Here is a 16,637-nt window from a genome sequence, read left to right as displayed (position 1 = left end):
GGTTGTTGTTGTGAGTACTTGTATATACGCAGAAACCTAACTTTTGCTCTAGTGTTCATGAACTACAGTCTTATGAGTTCTTGAAATTATTGATTTGGCCATTCTGCTACTCTCATACTAAATATTATAGTCATGTTATGTTATGCGCAAATGTCATGATACAAAATTCTTTGGCTATCTTACACCTTAAGTGGAACGCATTGTTTTCACTTCTCATTTTTCTGAAATTACAGTTTCAGATTATCCCAATATTCACCACTACCTTTGGCTCTTTTCTTCATTCGTTGAGCCATCTAGTGAAGAAATCAACATCTTTTCTTAATGACCTGTTGGAGCTTGAACAACACCCTAGCTGTTTTACTGACTGTGAGAGAGACTTTGAACATATTGTACCTTTCTCATACGACTAGTTCTTCTGATTATAGTCAGTCTTTATCTCCATGGTGCTCCTCCAGTCAGATTCTCATTTCAGTAATCTGTACTATCGTGCCAAGGTCTGTGAAACCTCCCAAGAATTAGTGATGTCAGTAGCTTTTTATTGCTACTAATTGGGTAGCCTCTATGAAATATTTCCTTTCTAGTCCATAGGTGGATTATTGCTTCATTGGTTAAGAGCCCCCAAAGTGTACTTTTTGCATTAAAATGTTATTACGTAGACCAGAGAATCCAACTTCTTCCCCTGACCTCTTAACGGGTTTTAAAAATGACTTTTGATTTAATTATGGTTTTCTAACGCAGTCCTTAATAAGGGGATGGCTTTCAAGAGGTATCGGGATCATTATACCCCAATATCTCGTAAGATATGAATTTCTTGCCAGAAATATTTCAGCTCTGTTTTTCATCCGTCTAGAGATAAATTAATCCAAGTGCTCGTAAGTCTGGTTACGATTCTTCCCACTCCCTTTGGCACACTGCCGAAAACCTCTAGAATAAATTTAGGCCTACTGCGTCGTCTTTAGCTCTTCTTTGCCGATCTGATGGACCTGTAAATATTTGTCCTGCTGAGAAGGATGAAATCCTTGCCAGAACATCTTCCTAGCATTCCAAGTTGGATGATTCCGATGCCATCCCTCCATTTCTCCCTCCTTCTCTTTTGACTTCCACACGCCTGTCAGAAAAATATATTCCAAGGATGTACGCTTTCTTTCCTCATTGTTAACAGTACTGTAAAGTTGTGTGAACCTGCTGAAGTTCCTCCTGTTGTTCTCAAGAACTGTCCTTTGCTGAAAGTCTTGGTCTGTCAACTTGTTCCGTTTTCCTTCCTGCGGAAATAAGTTTTCATTCAGCCTCTGCCGAGAAAGGGATACAGTCCCAGCTCTCCAACTATTGCCATTTGCTCCAACCCGGTTACTGCTGCGTCTTTTAACAGGGTACATAACTCTCTTGCCTCGCCAAGATGACATCGATTTTTTTGTTTTTATATTTTGATACGTTTTGTCTGGAATTGTTGGATCGAGTTAGAGGCTGCTGAAATTGAGAACAGGTAACCATATATATATATGTGGGTTATTATAATTTTGTTGTTGTCGTCGCATGACACACACACATGGGAGAGACATTATATTCGGAAAACATGACAGCATCTGTTTAAATTTGCTTAAACTTGCTGAAAATTATGCATGCTTGAGGATCAATGTATGAAAGAATGATAGAATTTCGGTGGAAGTTTTCTTTACAGTCTATGTTTTTTCTTTTATTTCAGAATATTACTGACGTTATGGAAGTCTTCAACCTTTAGGATGCCAATGATATTCCTCTTAGTACCAACTGTTTGGCAATCAGTGTAAAACAAAATTGATGTAGAAGAAAATTCCATAGAGGAAAATTTTATATATATTAACAGAAGGTGCGATATTTTCGTATATGTCAGCACATAATGAATGCAGAAAAAATTATGCCACAGTTCCCTGTCGTTGTGTAGTGGGAAGGTAAGAGTCTGGGTGTATACTAAAGGACCAATATGAGATGCAAAATAGGAAAAAAAAATATCTAGAATTCAGCGTGCACTTTCTGGTGGTTCCTAGTCAACTAACGTCACTAGCAATTCGAAATCAGCTGAGCTTATGGCCTCGACTGATGCCTTCAACAGTGGAAGCATCACTTTGTTGTAATGCTTCTGTCTTGAAACGTATCTTCATCAGGAATAATTTGAAACAATATTACCTCGCGTGATCGTATTTCTGACGGTTATTATTACTTCTACTAGGGTTGTTTCATTGGTGATCTTCTTTCTTTCCCTTTTTTACTTTTTTTTTTCATCCATCTTTTGTGAGTTCAGTTAAAACTTTGCCATAGCTCTTTGCAACTCAAAAGTTTTCGACTAAGTCTGGCACAGATTTTGCGTTTTCAAATTGCCCTCTTATGGTTCTTATTCTGTCTGTGCCTTCATCTTTAGTTGCTGTTGTAGACACCGACTTTTCATGCAAGACTGCCAGTTGTGGCGTTCCTGAAGGTTCTGTTCGGTCATCAAATCTCTTTTGTTATGTTGTTCGAGATGAGTTGCACAGCTAGCAATATCCATTCATATGGTGATAATCCTACATTTCACAATTCCACCCGCCTCTCACAGCCTCCAACATTGTAGTTACCAAAGTAATTCCAGGATGAGGCTCTTGTTGTTTTTAACGTATACAAAAATGAATTCCTAAATCATTCGATTTACTAAAATATTCTACTGGAATATCCCTAAATATTCACCGCTGCACAACTCTGTACATTGTAATTTCTCAATATCTGGGGGTCCTTTTTTTCGGCCCTATTCATGCAGATTTCCTTCCTAGTAGAATCCGCTTCAAGAGATTAGGTATGCTAAGCTGACTATGCTTTTTCTTTACCCCTGCACAGGTGTTGGATTTGTGCAGGGATATTATTCTGCCCTATGTTGAGTACAACTCGTGTATGAGGGGACTCTCCTTACACCTCTTCTAAACAAGATGGAGTCAAAAGCTTTTGCCCATATCGGGGTCGAGGGAGTATATTATTCACTCAGTATTTAGTAACTGGCCATTCTTGCCTTACATGTTTCGACTGATTTGGTACTCGTACTTTGCCCTACCTGGTCTCAAATTTGGACTAAGTCAAGTTAGAGATGTAAGGGATGATGTCTAAAACCAGTGTCTTTCATTGTGAAGGACAATCTGGACATGAGAATACCTTAATGTAAGGAGAAAAACTAAAATCTTCCGTGTGAGTAATAGTATTTGAAATGCAAATCATGGCTGCCACTTCTAGGTGTGACATACAAGGCTCTACTCTGTGCTTAAATTTCACAGTGCCTTGTTGGCATGACACTCATTTTGCGTTTCTCCATAATCCTCTTTCTTCTGCTAGTAATACACTCAAACTTTACTATATGATATGGTAATGGAAAACGTATCAGACAACGATCAGTTGTATATAGAATATGGGGGACAGAGACGTAGTGATTGAATAGCAAAAAGTATGCTCATGTATCAGAAGAGCGCGTAGTGGGGTATGAGTGCAGCTGCTGTCTTAATCTGACTGAATGTTTCTGAATATATACAAATATGTTGGCGCATGATTGTGGCATGAAGCTCCCGCCATGCAGAAAACCTACTGTGCCATCAACTGCCTCAGATGTTGAGAGAGAGAGAGAGAGAGAGAGTATAGGATTACACAGGAAAAAGAAATAACAGGAGGGTTGTTCGAGGTTATCTGTTGGAAAAAATCTAATTCTACTAAGATTTGGCCAACGTGTAAGAAAAAGGGATAGAAACGAGGAAGGCTTTCCCCCACCGACCACACCATCCGGTTAGACCGGCAGGAAAAACGAAAGAAAAGCATGCCTGTTAGAACGAACAAGCATGGGAATTTTTATAGGAGAGGCAGAAGAGGAACAACTATGCATTAAGTAATCTTTGTTCTGGAGATCTGTAAAAGAAAAGTGAACACAGTCGCCGTTATTAGGCAAGCGTCTCACAGCCGTCAGCATACACGTCAACCTGGAAATAAACAACATTAAGTTAGTTGTTGCCCATAGTCTCAAAATGTTTGTCTCGCCGAATTTTGAAAGTACCAACACTAACTGCTAACTACCGTTGATGGCAGCCTACCCGAATATCAAAACAATTTTTCCCAATGTTAGTGCTGCATTTTTATTTTTGAGTTTCGTTCCATTATTTATAGTCACAGTATCATTTTGTATTTCAAACAAATTATTTCTAACATCGTAAATTTTGATAAGAATTTTAATTGTATTATATCTCCTCTGAGTAGTACCATTTTTAGGGAAAATACATTTAGTTTCTTTAGACCAGTTTTCATAGGATAAATTTTGCAAAGATGACATAATTTTGTTGTAGCTCTACAGTACTTTCTCGAGCCTGTCTTTGTCCGTAATAAGATTCGAGGACCACTGCTGCACACGGTATTCTAGGTGCGGTCTAACTAACGCCGCATAAAAAGTAATAGACGATGAGAGTTCCTTGCAATGACGTCATATATTTTGTTCGTCTTGCTACTGGCTACTATATACTGTTTTGATTTTTTAGGTCGTTAATGGCAATAACTCCTAAATCTTTCTCGTCCTTTACTTTCGTCAGTGGGGTATTGAACATGCGATATTCATATTTATTGATTTTGTCGCCAAAGTGGACTACCTTATAATTATGTACATTAAACCCAATTTTCATTCGAAATCATTAACTTATCCAAGTCGTTTTGCATTGATTCACAATCTGCTTTCGTAATCCCTTTGCCTCCAATCTTCAAGTCATCTGCAAATTTCGAAATCTTAGAAACGGTCCATTTTCTAGACAAATAATATAAACAGTGAAAAGAACTGGTCCTAGAACTGACCCTTGACGAGCACCACTTGTTACTTCTAGCCAGTTTGATTATTGGCCATTTATTACTAAACTGCTTGAGACTGGTTAGCAATCTGCAATCACGAACATGCAGTGATGTTAGAGAGGCCGTGGGCTTTTTTTTTTTTCTCTCTCTCTAGTAGTCTTAGATGGGGAACCTTATTAAACGCTTTCTGAATATCTAGCTTTATAACATCCTGCGGTATTTCTGCATCCTAGTTGTCGTATATGTTTGTAAAAAAATCAAATTTGTAGAACATGATTTTTTGTTATGAAACACGTGCTGATTAACTATTATAAGATTATGCTTATTAGGAAATAATTTTTTTTTTTCATCAAAAAATTTGCATAGTTCTGATGATAGGCTTATTGGGCGGTAATTTGTGGCGCGTTTTTAACGCCTTTTTAAAAGATAGGTGATATATTAGCAGGCTTCTGTTGATTGAATTTGATTGCGGCCTCTTCATTTAGTTAATGATTTATAGAATGTTTTATGTATAAGAAAGGATATCTGTCTGTACTATTCATACAGAATGCGAGGAGATATCTCGTCTGAGTCAGATGATATATTTGGGTCAATTTTTTGTAGTTTAACCCGCGGCGTCCCGTCGACGTGAATTAACGTCCACACGTTTTGTCACCGCCAATCCCGCCGAGGTACATAAACGCGAATCAATTGCAAGGTCCCTAATTTGCACAAATTTCAATTTTCGTGAGTGATTTTTGGTACGTATACACAGGACACCTTCCTCTACAAAATGCCAGGCAGGGACAATGCCTTACCCAGCATGACCTCCTCCCCCCCCTGCATGCATTCTCTCAGCAATTCACCTGTTATCAGTGACCTGGCCAGTAAAGCCATGCCATGCCACGGTACAAAATTCAGGGCCAGAGTGATTCCCCAGTCAATGACAATGTGGAGGACAAACTTTACATAGCATTAGAGGAAGAAACAGTCAGATAGGTAATGTGGCAAAAAAAGGTCAGGTATGGTGATGAGTTAGTGAGTGAAACAATGCTTATAATGCCTATATTACTGTTTGAAAACCAATATACTCTCGTACTACATATAAATTCGTACCAAGTAAATAAATAAATACCGTTTATGAGTGGTGTGAAATAGTTACCCTCCCATAGAACTCGTTTTCTTTGGTGCCAGCCTGTTAGAAAACCCAGTAAGGTAAGGAGGTACTGGTACCTGGATCGAGTATTTTAAACCTCAGGTGAGCGATTTCTCTGTGAATTTTCAATGTTTCTCACCAAAAGCGGAGGTTTGAGCCAAAAAATTTTTTTTCCATAAATGGTTGGGATTGGGGGGAGTCAGTGGTGGAAAAGTGGTCGGGATGGGGCGGGTTAACACAACATGTCCTGTCACTTCATTGACTGATTACTCATCTTCTTGTCCTGAGATAACCGTGTGGGGGAAGGAATGTTTATCGATTTTCTCTTGTGAGAACGCTGTGAAAGAAGTCATTCAGTATTCATTGCAGTTCTTTGATTATCATAGACGAGATCGCCTTTTTAACTGAGCAGAGGGCCTATGATGAGTTTTACATTTTTCTTACTCGTCACGTAATGAAAAAATATTTAAAGGTTTGAGGTTCCTTCCCAGGAAATTTCGCTTTGTTTTTTCAATGATTTTTGTGCACTGCCCTTGTAATTTAAGATACTGGGTACCGTGAATGGGATTTCCTGAATGTTTAAATTTTGCAGTGCTCCTCTCTTGCGAGCAATCATTTCTTCAGTATTCTTCATTCAGCCCTGTTTATTAGGGTGATTTATTCTTCAGGCAAATCTCGGTGTATTATGCTTGTTCGACAGACAGTAATCTATTAGCAGATATTTCCCACATTTCTTCGACGTTTTCCACCTCTAGTAACTTAATACAGTCTGTACTCTAAATTTCGTTTCTGAAAACGAATTATTATTATTATTATTATTTTTTTTTTAACTTTAGGAACTAAGAAGCTTTTTGTGCTGGTCTCACAGTTTACGTTAGTTCCAAGTCCAATGATATTATGATCACCGTTGTCAAATTTTTCAGTAACATCACGTACATTTATGCTAGGGCAAGGTTCAGTTTATTATTGCCACACAATGGTGTATTCTCTGCCTGGTGTAAAAATGCATCAACTATCAATTCTAACATCTGTTTCCTTCTTTGTCTACACACGAATATTTCTAATTAATATTCGGATTATTGGAGTCCCCCAAATAATGCAGTCCTTGTATTCAATGATTTAATTTCTTTGTATACTAACTTATTGTTGAGAAGCGGGATATACCAGTTAGGTAGTGCTGGAGAATTCCCGATGATTCTTGTAGTTCGGTTACGTGTCAGAGTTGCCAGTTAGACTGCTGTTTGTGAGCGGAGGTATTGTGTAAGCTATACATTAATTTTTGTGTTCTTTGTATCTAAAATGTTTTATTTACCTGACTGTATGTTAAATTAGGTAATTTTATCTCACTTTGTCATCATCATCATCAGCCGGACCCCCATTCCAACGTTAGCAACGTCCAGGGAACCCAATTTTGCCCAGTCCAATGGGCCATGCTTCCATTCACTCACCATTCAAGCCCCGGATCCTAGCTCTATCTCATACGCCAAAAACATTCACCACGTACTGTACTTTCACATAAACGTATCCGATATAGTCAGTCCGGATGCTGTCACGATAAAAAGGTATACCAAATCGCTGATCACGTGCTTCTCCTCACAATATTCATCGAGTCAGCTCGATCCCTTGTCAGTCACCTGGCCTCACCGACTTCCAAACTTCTCTTCCTCTCATGCTCATCCACCATATCCCTCCACATTCTCCTTGGCCTACTTCGCCTCCTCCCTTCTTCAAAATCGCCCAGATATACTTTTTTCACTACTCTGTTGTTATTAATTCTCTCCACATGACCGTACCATATCAGTACACTCACTTCGATTCTGGTGTTCACAGACTTCCTTACTCCACATCTTTCACGAATCACATTATTTCGTATCCTGTCTACTTTCTGTACTCCACATACATTCCTCAGCAGTCCCATCTCCACTCTTGACTCTTCATTTTCATGCCACACTATAGGCTCACATCCATATGTTAAAGCTGGCACTAATATTCTTCATGTAAGCCACGTGCAGCTACAACACTCAAGGCTTTGTTTCTAATTAGGACCTTCATTACACCAGTTACTTTCCTTCATTGGGTCACTCTACTTTCCACTTCTTTTGCACGTTTTCCTCTCTTTTCTATCTCTGTACCCAGGTATTTGAACTCTCTCACCATTTCCAGTCTCTCCATTCACTATAACATCACTGGGAGTCACCTTATCACTCAATAACCATCACTATATTCTTTCCTACATTCACTCTCAAGGCACGACGCTCACAGACATCAGCAAAACTCTACACTAGTCTACCAAGTTCTTGTCTGGTATTTGCAAGTAGTACTGCGTCATCAGCATACAACAAATTTGAGATATTCCATCCACCACCATTCATTACTAACGCCATCGCCCTCTCCATTACTCATAATTTTACTTATCTCATTATCCCTTCCATATAATTTCTGAACAACCATGGCTTGGCGGATGAGTTTGAGAGAGTGTGTAAGAAACGGAACCTAAAGATGAATGTAGGGAAGAGTAAAGTGATGGCCTTTGAGAGAGGTGAAGTTAGTGAATGTACAGCGAGGTTGGATGGTGAGGAATTGTAAAACGTGAGTACGTTTAAGTACTTGGGTAGTGTGATGAGTAAGGATGGAGGTTTGGAAGGTGAAATGCTTGAAAGGGTACAGCAGGGAAGAAAGGTTGCTTGTTCTTTGAAAGCAGTGATAAGAAACAGGGAAGTGAGCATGGAAGTGAAAAAGTTACTACATGACAGTATTGTGATACCAACTCTAACGTACGGAAGTGAAGCTTGGACATTGTTGGAAAGACACAAGTCAAGAGCGAGAGCAGTGGAAATGAGTTATTTAAGAGGAGCCTGTGGAGTCACGTGGAGAGACAGGCTGACGAATGAGGATATAAAGGAGTGTTGTGGTGTGGATGTGGATGTGATAGGAAGCATTATGAGGAACACACTGAGGTGGTTTGGCCATGTGGAGAGGATAGAGGGTGAAAGACTGACGAAGAGAGTGTATGTGAGTGAGGTGGAGGGGGGAAGAGGGAGGGGGAGGCCGAGGATGAGATGGAGGGATGGGGTGGAGAGGTATATGAGAGAGGGGGGTGTGAGTTGGGAGCAGGGCAGTGAAATGGCGGGGGACAGGGCGACTTGGAGGCGATTTGTTTGTGGCCACCCCAAACGGGATTAAGGCGTCTGGCAATAGACAGATAGATAGAACCATGGGGACATCACACGACCTTGTTGCACGCCCACACCGATCGTGAACCATTCACTTAGATGCCCATTTACCCTTACACATGCTTCACTACCATCGTAAAAACACTTGACGGCACCTAGCAGCTTAACATCTACACCATACATGCGCAAAACCTTCTACAATCCTTCTCTGTCTACTTTGTCGTATGCTTTTTCCAGATCCATGAATGCTATAGTCACGTTATTGTCCTTCTCACAATCCTTCTCCACTGTCTCACTGCAAATATTTGATCCACACATCCTCTACCATTCCTAAAGCCACCCTGTTCATCACTCTCTGGGATTTCTGATATCTCTCTTACTTTTTCTGTTATAATTCTTCCGTATACCATCCCTACAACACTCAATAAATTTATGCCACAATAATTCTTGCAGTCACTTTGCTCACCTTTATTTCTGCACAGAGGTACAATCACAACCGTTTTCCACTCTCCTGGTACAGTTTCACTCATCCATGCCTTCTTACATATCTCGAACAACCACTTCATTCTGCTGTCTCCACTACACCTAATGATCTCTGGATATACCTCATCAACCCCAGCTGCTTTCCCATTTTTCAGCCGTTTAACAGCATTCTTCACCTGTGCGAGTGTTACGTTTCCTATCACTAGAGTTATATTCCTTCTCTGCATACTTCCAAAACCAATTATGTTTACAGCGGTTCTGCTTTCTCTATTTCCATTCATCAGGCTTTCAAAATGTTCTTTCCATCTAGTCCTTACTTCATCCCTATGGATTAATAATCTACCACTTACATCCTTCACACGTTCACATCTCTTTCCGCTTTCACTTCTACATTTCCGCACCTCTGTCGAGAAGAACTTCCTATTTTCAGAGTAATTTGCATTCATGTTTCTTTCTTGATCGTCACTTTCCTCCTTTTTCCGGTTCACTAGTCTCTTTACGTGCTTCTTTCTCTCAGTATATTCAGTTATTATTTCAGTTGAATCCCAGTCCTGTAACCACTCTAGCGATTTCTTTCTCTTCTCCTTCACTGCTTTTTTCACCTCATCATCCCACCATGCCGTACCTTTCTTCTTTCTTGTTACTCTTGCCACACCATACACTGCTTTAGCATTCCTAACTATGCAGTCCCCATATGCATTCCACAGGCTGTCCAAGTCCATTTCATTCCAGTTCATTGATTCTAACTCCTCCCCTACACTGGTCCTGTATTCATCTGCCATTTCTTTGATCCTCAGCTTCTCGACTTTCAGTCTTTCTCCCTGACTGCTCCTCTCTCTCCTGGTCCACCTCACTCCTCCCAGCTTGATCTTGCACACCACAGTCATATGATCTGATGTAGTGCCCGGAAGTGATAATGAGTTGTATCTAGTTTATTTTATATGACCAAAAGTTCGGTTAAGTGAGAGGGAGTGGCCTAGGCATGGCTGTTACCATGCGGACGTGTCCAGAACATAGATTAATTACCTAGTTGCTAAGTCACTTTTTTTTTCCCACTGTAATTCACTAGTATTAAGTCTCTTTATAATATAATATCTCGAGTCGATGGGAACATGTGCCTTTGTTCACATAATCCAGCATAATGTACGCGTGCACAAAGTGATGTAAAGCACGATAATTTTCATTATTTTTCGATGTAAGGGTATAAAGTGAGATGTGATGTTGAGTAATTATTGTAACTAGAGAATGTTATTTTTTTTGAGTAATCGATTGTAAGGGGAAAGACATCACACTGAGACTATCTCGAGTCTGTAATAATTAAAATCTTAAATTACGTACGCCGTCACCCCCCCCCTCCCCTTTGCATCACTCACGCAGTTTTGGCGTCTCTCGCTCACCGGCCGTGATAGGTGGCAGTTGGTCGGTACGGTCGTCATCCTCACTCCCCCCCCCTCCAAGGAATTCTGTAAGTAATTTGATATTAATGATGTCTGATATGTTGAAGCGCGAATAGTGATATCTCACGAGTGATAATAGTGACGAAACAGAGAAACAGATTCGGGTAGAATCGTGTTGTCCTTCCTCAGGAAATGTGTAGCGGTGACGCCATTAGCCTTTCGACAAGCGAGTCCTGTGTTCCCGCTCACCTTCCATACATTTTTGAGCTGGATAGTGAGGTATTTCCTATATATTTGTGTACTGTACTTTATATTATTATTTAGTAACTGGAATACGAGAATGCTAGCTAGTTCTGTCTGAGACTCAGATAACTGTGTGAGTTTTGTAGGCCAAGTATCAGGTGTCTTGGGACTGTGAATTATTTATTATTTTGTTGAAATGACTTTGCATTTCAGTATTTGTTAGGGCTATGTTGTGAGTAAATGTTCACATAGTTACTTTGTGAGGCACAATGATATTGATACAGTGATGATTTTCATGGTTAGAGTTACAGTTATTCATGCTTACTGTATTTGTTACAGTACTTTTTCTTCTATGTTATCCTTACAATAAGTATTATTTTGAGCAGACCTATGTGTCTGTAGTGCCATGTGTTATTCTCTTATTATTTGAGTTGCCGAGTGTTATAACTCATGTTTCTTTATTATGAGACTTTCCTGATCATGTGAAGGGATTGTATGCTTTAGGGAGAATATTTATTCATTATACCCATTAACTTCTAGTGGGTCCAAGTGTGGAAGTCGAAGTACCAGTGAGTAAGTCAAAGTCCAAGTTTGGAGGTCGAAGTCCCAGTGAGCGAGTCAAGGTCCCAGTGTGTGAGTCAATGTCCCATTGTGGAAGTCAAGGTCGGGAGTGGCAGAGGACTGGATCAATGAACTATGTGCTCAGAGGGACGATTATGAAGAAACACTTTGGACCGGGACAGAGGAGCTAAGTTTTGTGCGTTTGATATTAGGACCATATAGAGATATATTTTTCGAACAATGAACTGATTCATGTTTAATCTGTAAGGCAAGTAGCTGGGGAAGATTTCTACTTTTTGTTCATGTTAATACACATTCCCTCCCACTCGAACTTTATTGTTTGTACAACCCTTGAGAACTGGTCATGTAGAACTTACTTAGTAGTTTATTAATTTTGCAACTTAGAAGCATTCTGGGAAACTGCGAAGGTTGGGCTTGGGTTGGCCTAGTTGGAGACTGGCCCCGTCATTTAGGCATGCTACCATTCTTAATTTGACCACTTGAAATGTAATAAACGCAACCGAAGAGGCCGCTAATGGGAGAGAGTCTCCATCAATCTGAGTTCCCAACCGTTCCAGCACACAGTGGTCATCAATAGTGATTTGTTTTCTGCCCCTTTTGACCATGTAAAAGTCTGGATCGCAGAGGTGACAGTACATTGACAGACCTCCACATCGTCTTCTCATGGCCCTCGTGTTAGCAACCGTTCCCAGCATCGACCTCTCTATGACCACATAATCAATCAAGCTCCTTTCAACACGAACCCTGTTCTCTCTATATCACGTATATTTTTGTGCATCTTTGTGTTTGAAATATGAGTTACAAATGCACAACCTCGTTCCTGAAACATATCCTTCAGTCACTTCCCATTATAATTTTCTCAGGGTATTGTATTATCTTAGTTTGTATGCTTAGTAATTTAGTGATATGCAGGGTATGAAAACTCTGGCATGTTTTGGATGTCTCTCATTTGGTAACGGTAGGTGCTAGAGTAAAATAGAAGCTTCGAGAGAAATGCAAGGCTATATAAGGATGAGGAGGGGACTTGAGAAGTCAGTTCAGCTTAAGTTTTGTTCAGTGTCAGTTCAGTGTCAGTGCAGACTGTATAGCTCCGGGACTTGTGAAAACAGTGAAGTGAAGATGTCAAACATTAAGTGTAACTATTTGGAAGATTAAGACAGCGAACTTAAGAAGTCATTGTTTATTTGCCACGCCTGAGCCGATCTTGTTTTTGTACACCGAAATGCTGACCATAGGAAGAACAACTGGACAACGTCCTTCCTATACTGTACTGTACTACTGCTGTTGGAGCCTATGACAGTGTGGGGTGGGGATGTAATAGTGGTGTCAGGAGTATGGGATTGATAGAAAACTGTTGCAGTGCGTGAAACCTTCGACATGGAGGCAGAAGGTGTACAGAAGATAAACCAGGCTAGGCAGGACAAGGTGTCATTGGCTGCAATTATGAAGCTATTATAAGCACAAAGTGTACAACTACAAGCACATAATGAAGGGCAGAAAGAACTTAGTGAGCAACTAAAAGCACAGAATGAAGGAAAGAAAGAACCGAAAGAACAGTTCTATCTATCTACTGCAAGACGCCTCAATCCCGTTCTGGGTGACCACAAACAAATCGCCTCCACGTCGCCCTGTCCCTTACCATTTCACTGCCCTGCTCCCAACTTACACCCCCCTCTCTCATATACCTCTCCACCCCATTCCTCCATCTCATCCTCGGCCTCCCCCTCCCTCTTCCCCCCTCCATCTCACTCACATACACTCTCTTCGTTAGTCTTTCATCCTCCATCCTCTCCACATGGCCAAACCACCTCAGTGTATTCCTCGTAATGCTTCCTATCACATCCACATCCACACCACAATGCTCCTTTATAAACTCATTTGTCAGCCTGTTTCTCCATGTAATTCCACAGGCTTCTCTTAAATAACTCATTTTCACTGCTCTCACTCTTGACTTGTGTCCTTCCAACAACGTCCGAGCTTCACTTCCATACACTAGAGTTGGTATCACAATACTGTCATGTAGTAACTTTTTCACTTCCATGCTCACTTCCGTGCTTCTTATCACTGCTTTCAAGGAACAAGCAACCTTTCTTCCCTGATGTACCCTTTCAAGCACTTCACCCTCCAAACCTCCATCCTTACTACCCAAGTACTTAAACGTACTCACATTTTCCAATTCCTCACGATCCAGCCTCGCTGTACATTCTCTGACTTCACTTCTTTCAAAGACCGTCACTTTACTCTTCCCTACATTCACCTTTAGATTCCGTTTCTTACATACTCTCCCAAACTCATCCACCAAGCCTTGCAGCTCTCCTTCGTCTTCACTCAACAATGCAGTATCATCTGCAAACAACAATACAGGGAGTTTCCAAACATTACCCTCTCTCACCATGGCCACTCCAACATCCACTACCCTCCCTTGTACCTCTTTCATTACCCCATCCATGTACAGATTGAACAACCATGGAGACAAGACACATCCCTGTTTCAACCCAACCTTCAAAGAGAAAAATTCACTCAGTTCACCATCCACACGCACTGCAGCCTTAGCACCATCATACATACTCTTCACAGCATTCAACAACTTCCCATCTACTCCATATGTTCTTAATACTTTCCACAATCCTTGTTTATCCACCCTGTCATATGCTTTCTCCAAATCCATGAAAGCCGCGTACAACTTCTCTCCCTTGTCTAGAAACTTTTCCACTAAAGATCTAAGAATGAATATCTGATCTACACAACTTCTTCCCTTCCTAAAGCCTCCCTGTTCTTCTCCAACGAATTCCTCTGTTGTTTCTCTAACTCTGTCAATAAGTATCCTACCATACACTTTTCCTATTATACTAAGAAGACAATGCCCCTATGATTACCACACACTTCTTTTTCCCTTTTTCCGTTGTACAAGGGAATAATTTTACCTGACTTCCAATCCTCCGGGACTCTACCTTCCTCCCAGGCCAATCTGCACATTTTCCACATCCATTCTGCTACTATCTCTCCCCCATGCTTCAGCATTTCACCACACACTCCATCAATTCCTGGGGCTTTCCCCAATTTAACTTTCTTCATTGCTTCCACAACTTCTATCCTACTAATTTCTTCCTGTCTTCTCATCTCCCTCCTTCTCCCAGCCATTCCCCAGCCACTTATACTCGCATTACTTCCATCCTTTATGTTCAACAAATCCTTAAAGTGTTCTCTCCATCTGCTCACTTTTTCTCCCTTCTCCACTAGTAATCTACCATTTTTATCTTTCACTCCCCTGCTAACTTCACTTCCACCCTGTCTTACTCTTTTCACCTCTTTCCAGGACATTTTCTTACTATCCCTCCACTTTACACTCAAATTCCTTCCAAATTCCTCACCCACTCTCTTCTTACTCTCTTTTACTAATCTTTTCACCTCTCTCTTTCTTTCTACATATAACTCTCTCTTCACCCTCTCAACTTCTTCCACGCCCCTATTTCTCATCCATTCATTGTATGCTTTCTTCTTTTGTGCCACAGCCTGTCTCACCTCTTCATTCCACCACGCTGTTCCTTGCACCCCCCTCCGTCTTCTCTTCATCCCACACACCACATCACATGCTGGACATATTTCTTCTGTGAATATCCTGCACACACCTTCCACGTCCCCCATCAGCTCCAATGCACATTTGTCCAATCGTTCCTCCACTTCTGTCTTATATTCTGCCTTTTTTTCATTCTCTTGTAACCTTTCCACTCTCCTTACAAATACTTCTTCTTCCCGTCCTTCCCTTCTCCTATTTCTCCATCTTGTTTGGATCTTGATTCTGGTCACCACCAAGTAGTGGTCAGAAAGTCCACTCCTCCAACCTCTATAAGCTCTTGCATCCATTACACATTTTCGCATCCTTTCATCCACACACACATAATCAATCATTGCCTTCCTCTCATTCAGTTCACCACCCACCCTTCTCAACACTCGCCATGTTTACCTGTGGATCATTTTGTGCCTGAAGAGGGTATTGGCTATCACCAACCCCCTCCCAGCACAAATGTCCACTAACGCACTGCCATTCTCATCTATCTCAGCAGGCACACCCCACTCACCAACTATTCCATCCACCTTCACATTCCCTACTTTACCATTCATATCACCAATCAAAAACAGTCTCTCATTCCTTCCAAACTTTTCCATGCACACTTCCAGTTCCAGGCACAAAATGAAGGACAGAACAATATCAAAGAACAAGTGCAAACACAGAGTGAACAACTAGAGGCAGAAAGTGATGAACAAAAAGAATATGAACAGCATCAAGAAGCATTACAGGAGCAACAGAGGGAATTACAACTGTCAATGCAAGGACAGCTATATGTTTTCACGGGGGAAATGAAGGAAGAACAGCAACGGTTTAAAGGGGAAATAGATGCCAAACAAGAGCAGCAGAACTATGAGGTAAGCAATAATGTGAGTTACCGCAGACAGCATATTGACAACCAGCTGAAGATTAGTGAGGGAATAGTGACGGGGTGCAAACAGGATATAGACGACCAGTTAATGCAGTTAGATGAGCAGTTAAGCATGTAGACGCCCATTTGAATATGATAAGTGAGAGAATTGAGGCTGTAGAGAAATATGGCACTGCTGTGCCTGAGATTAGTGTTCAGGGAACATATGAAAAGAAATGAGCAGTATGGTGAATCTTGACGAATCCCAAACATCTAAAGTTAACACTACAGGGCTGAATAATCAGAATGCGGGAGTCTTTAGTCCTAAACTTATTTATGATCCCTCAGATTTTTAGGTCCCAAACCAGTGAACTGCATAGCCATAATGGAGGTT

General features: G+C 40.8%; 2 protein-coding genes across 2 annotated transcripts in view; both read left to right on the top strand.

Moving 5' to 3' along the window:
- Positions 1-16,637, top strand: part of LOC145407423 (uncharacterized) — a 583,744-nt gene that overhangs the window by 136,489 nt on the left and 430,618 nt on the right. The window lies entirely within an intron of this gene.
- The window catches only part of LOC145406083 (ionotropic receptor 93a-like), a 99,934-nt gene that overhangs the window by 816 nt on the left and 82,481 nt on the right, over positions 1-16,637 (top strand). The gene's annotated exons all lie outside the window — the stretch shown is intronic.

The sequence above is a fragment of the Coenobita brevimanus genome, chromosome 8 (assembly GCF_032717465.1).
Source record: "Coenobita brevimanus isolate Jiangsu-jjx chromosome 8, ASM3271746v2, whole genome shotgun sequence".
Taxonomy (NCBI): Eukaryota; Metazoa; Arthropoda; class Malacostraca; order Decapoda; family Coenobitidae; genus Coenobita; species Coenobita brevimanus.
The sequence above is the reverse complement of the archived record's forward strand: the minus strand, read 5'-3'. Positions and strand labels throughout refer to the sequence as shown.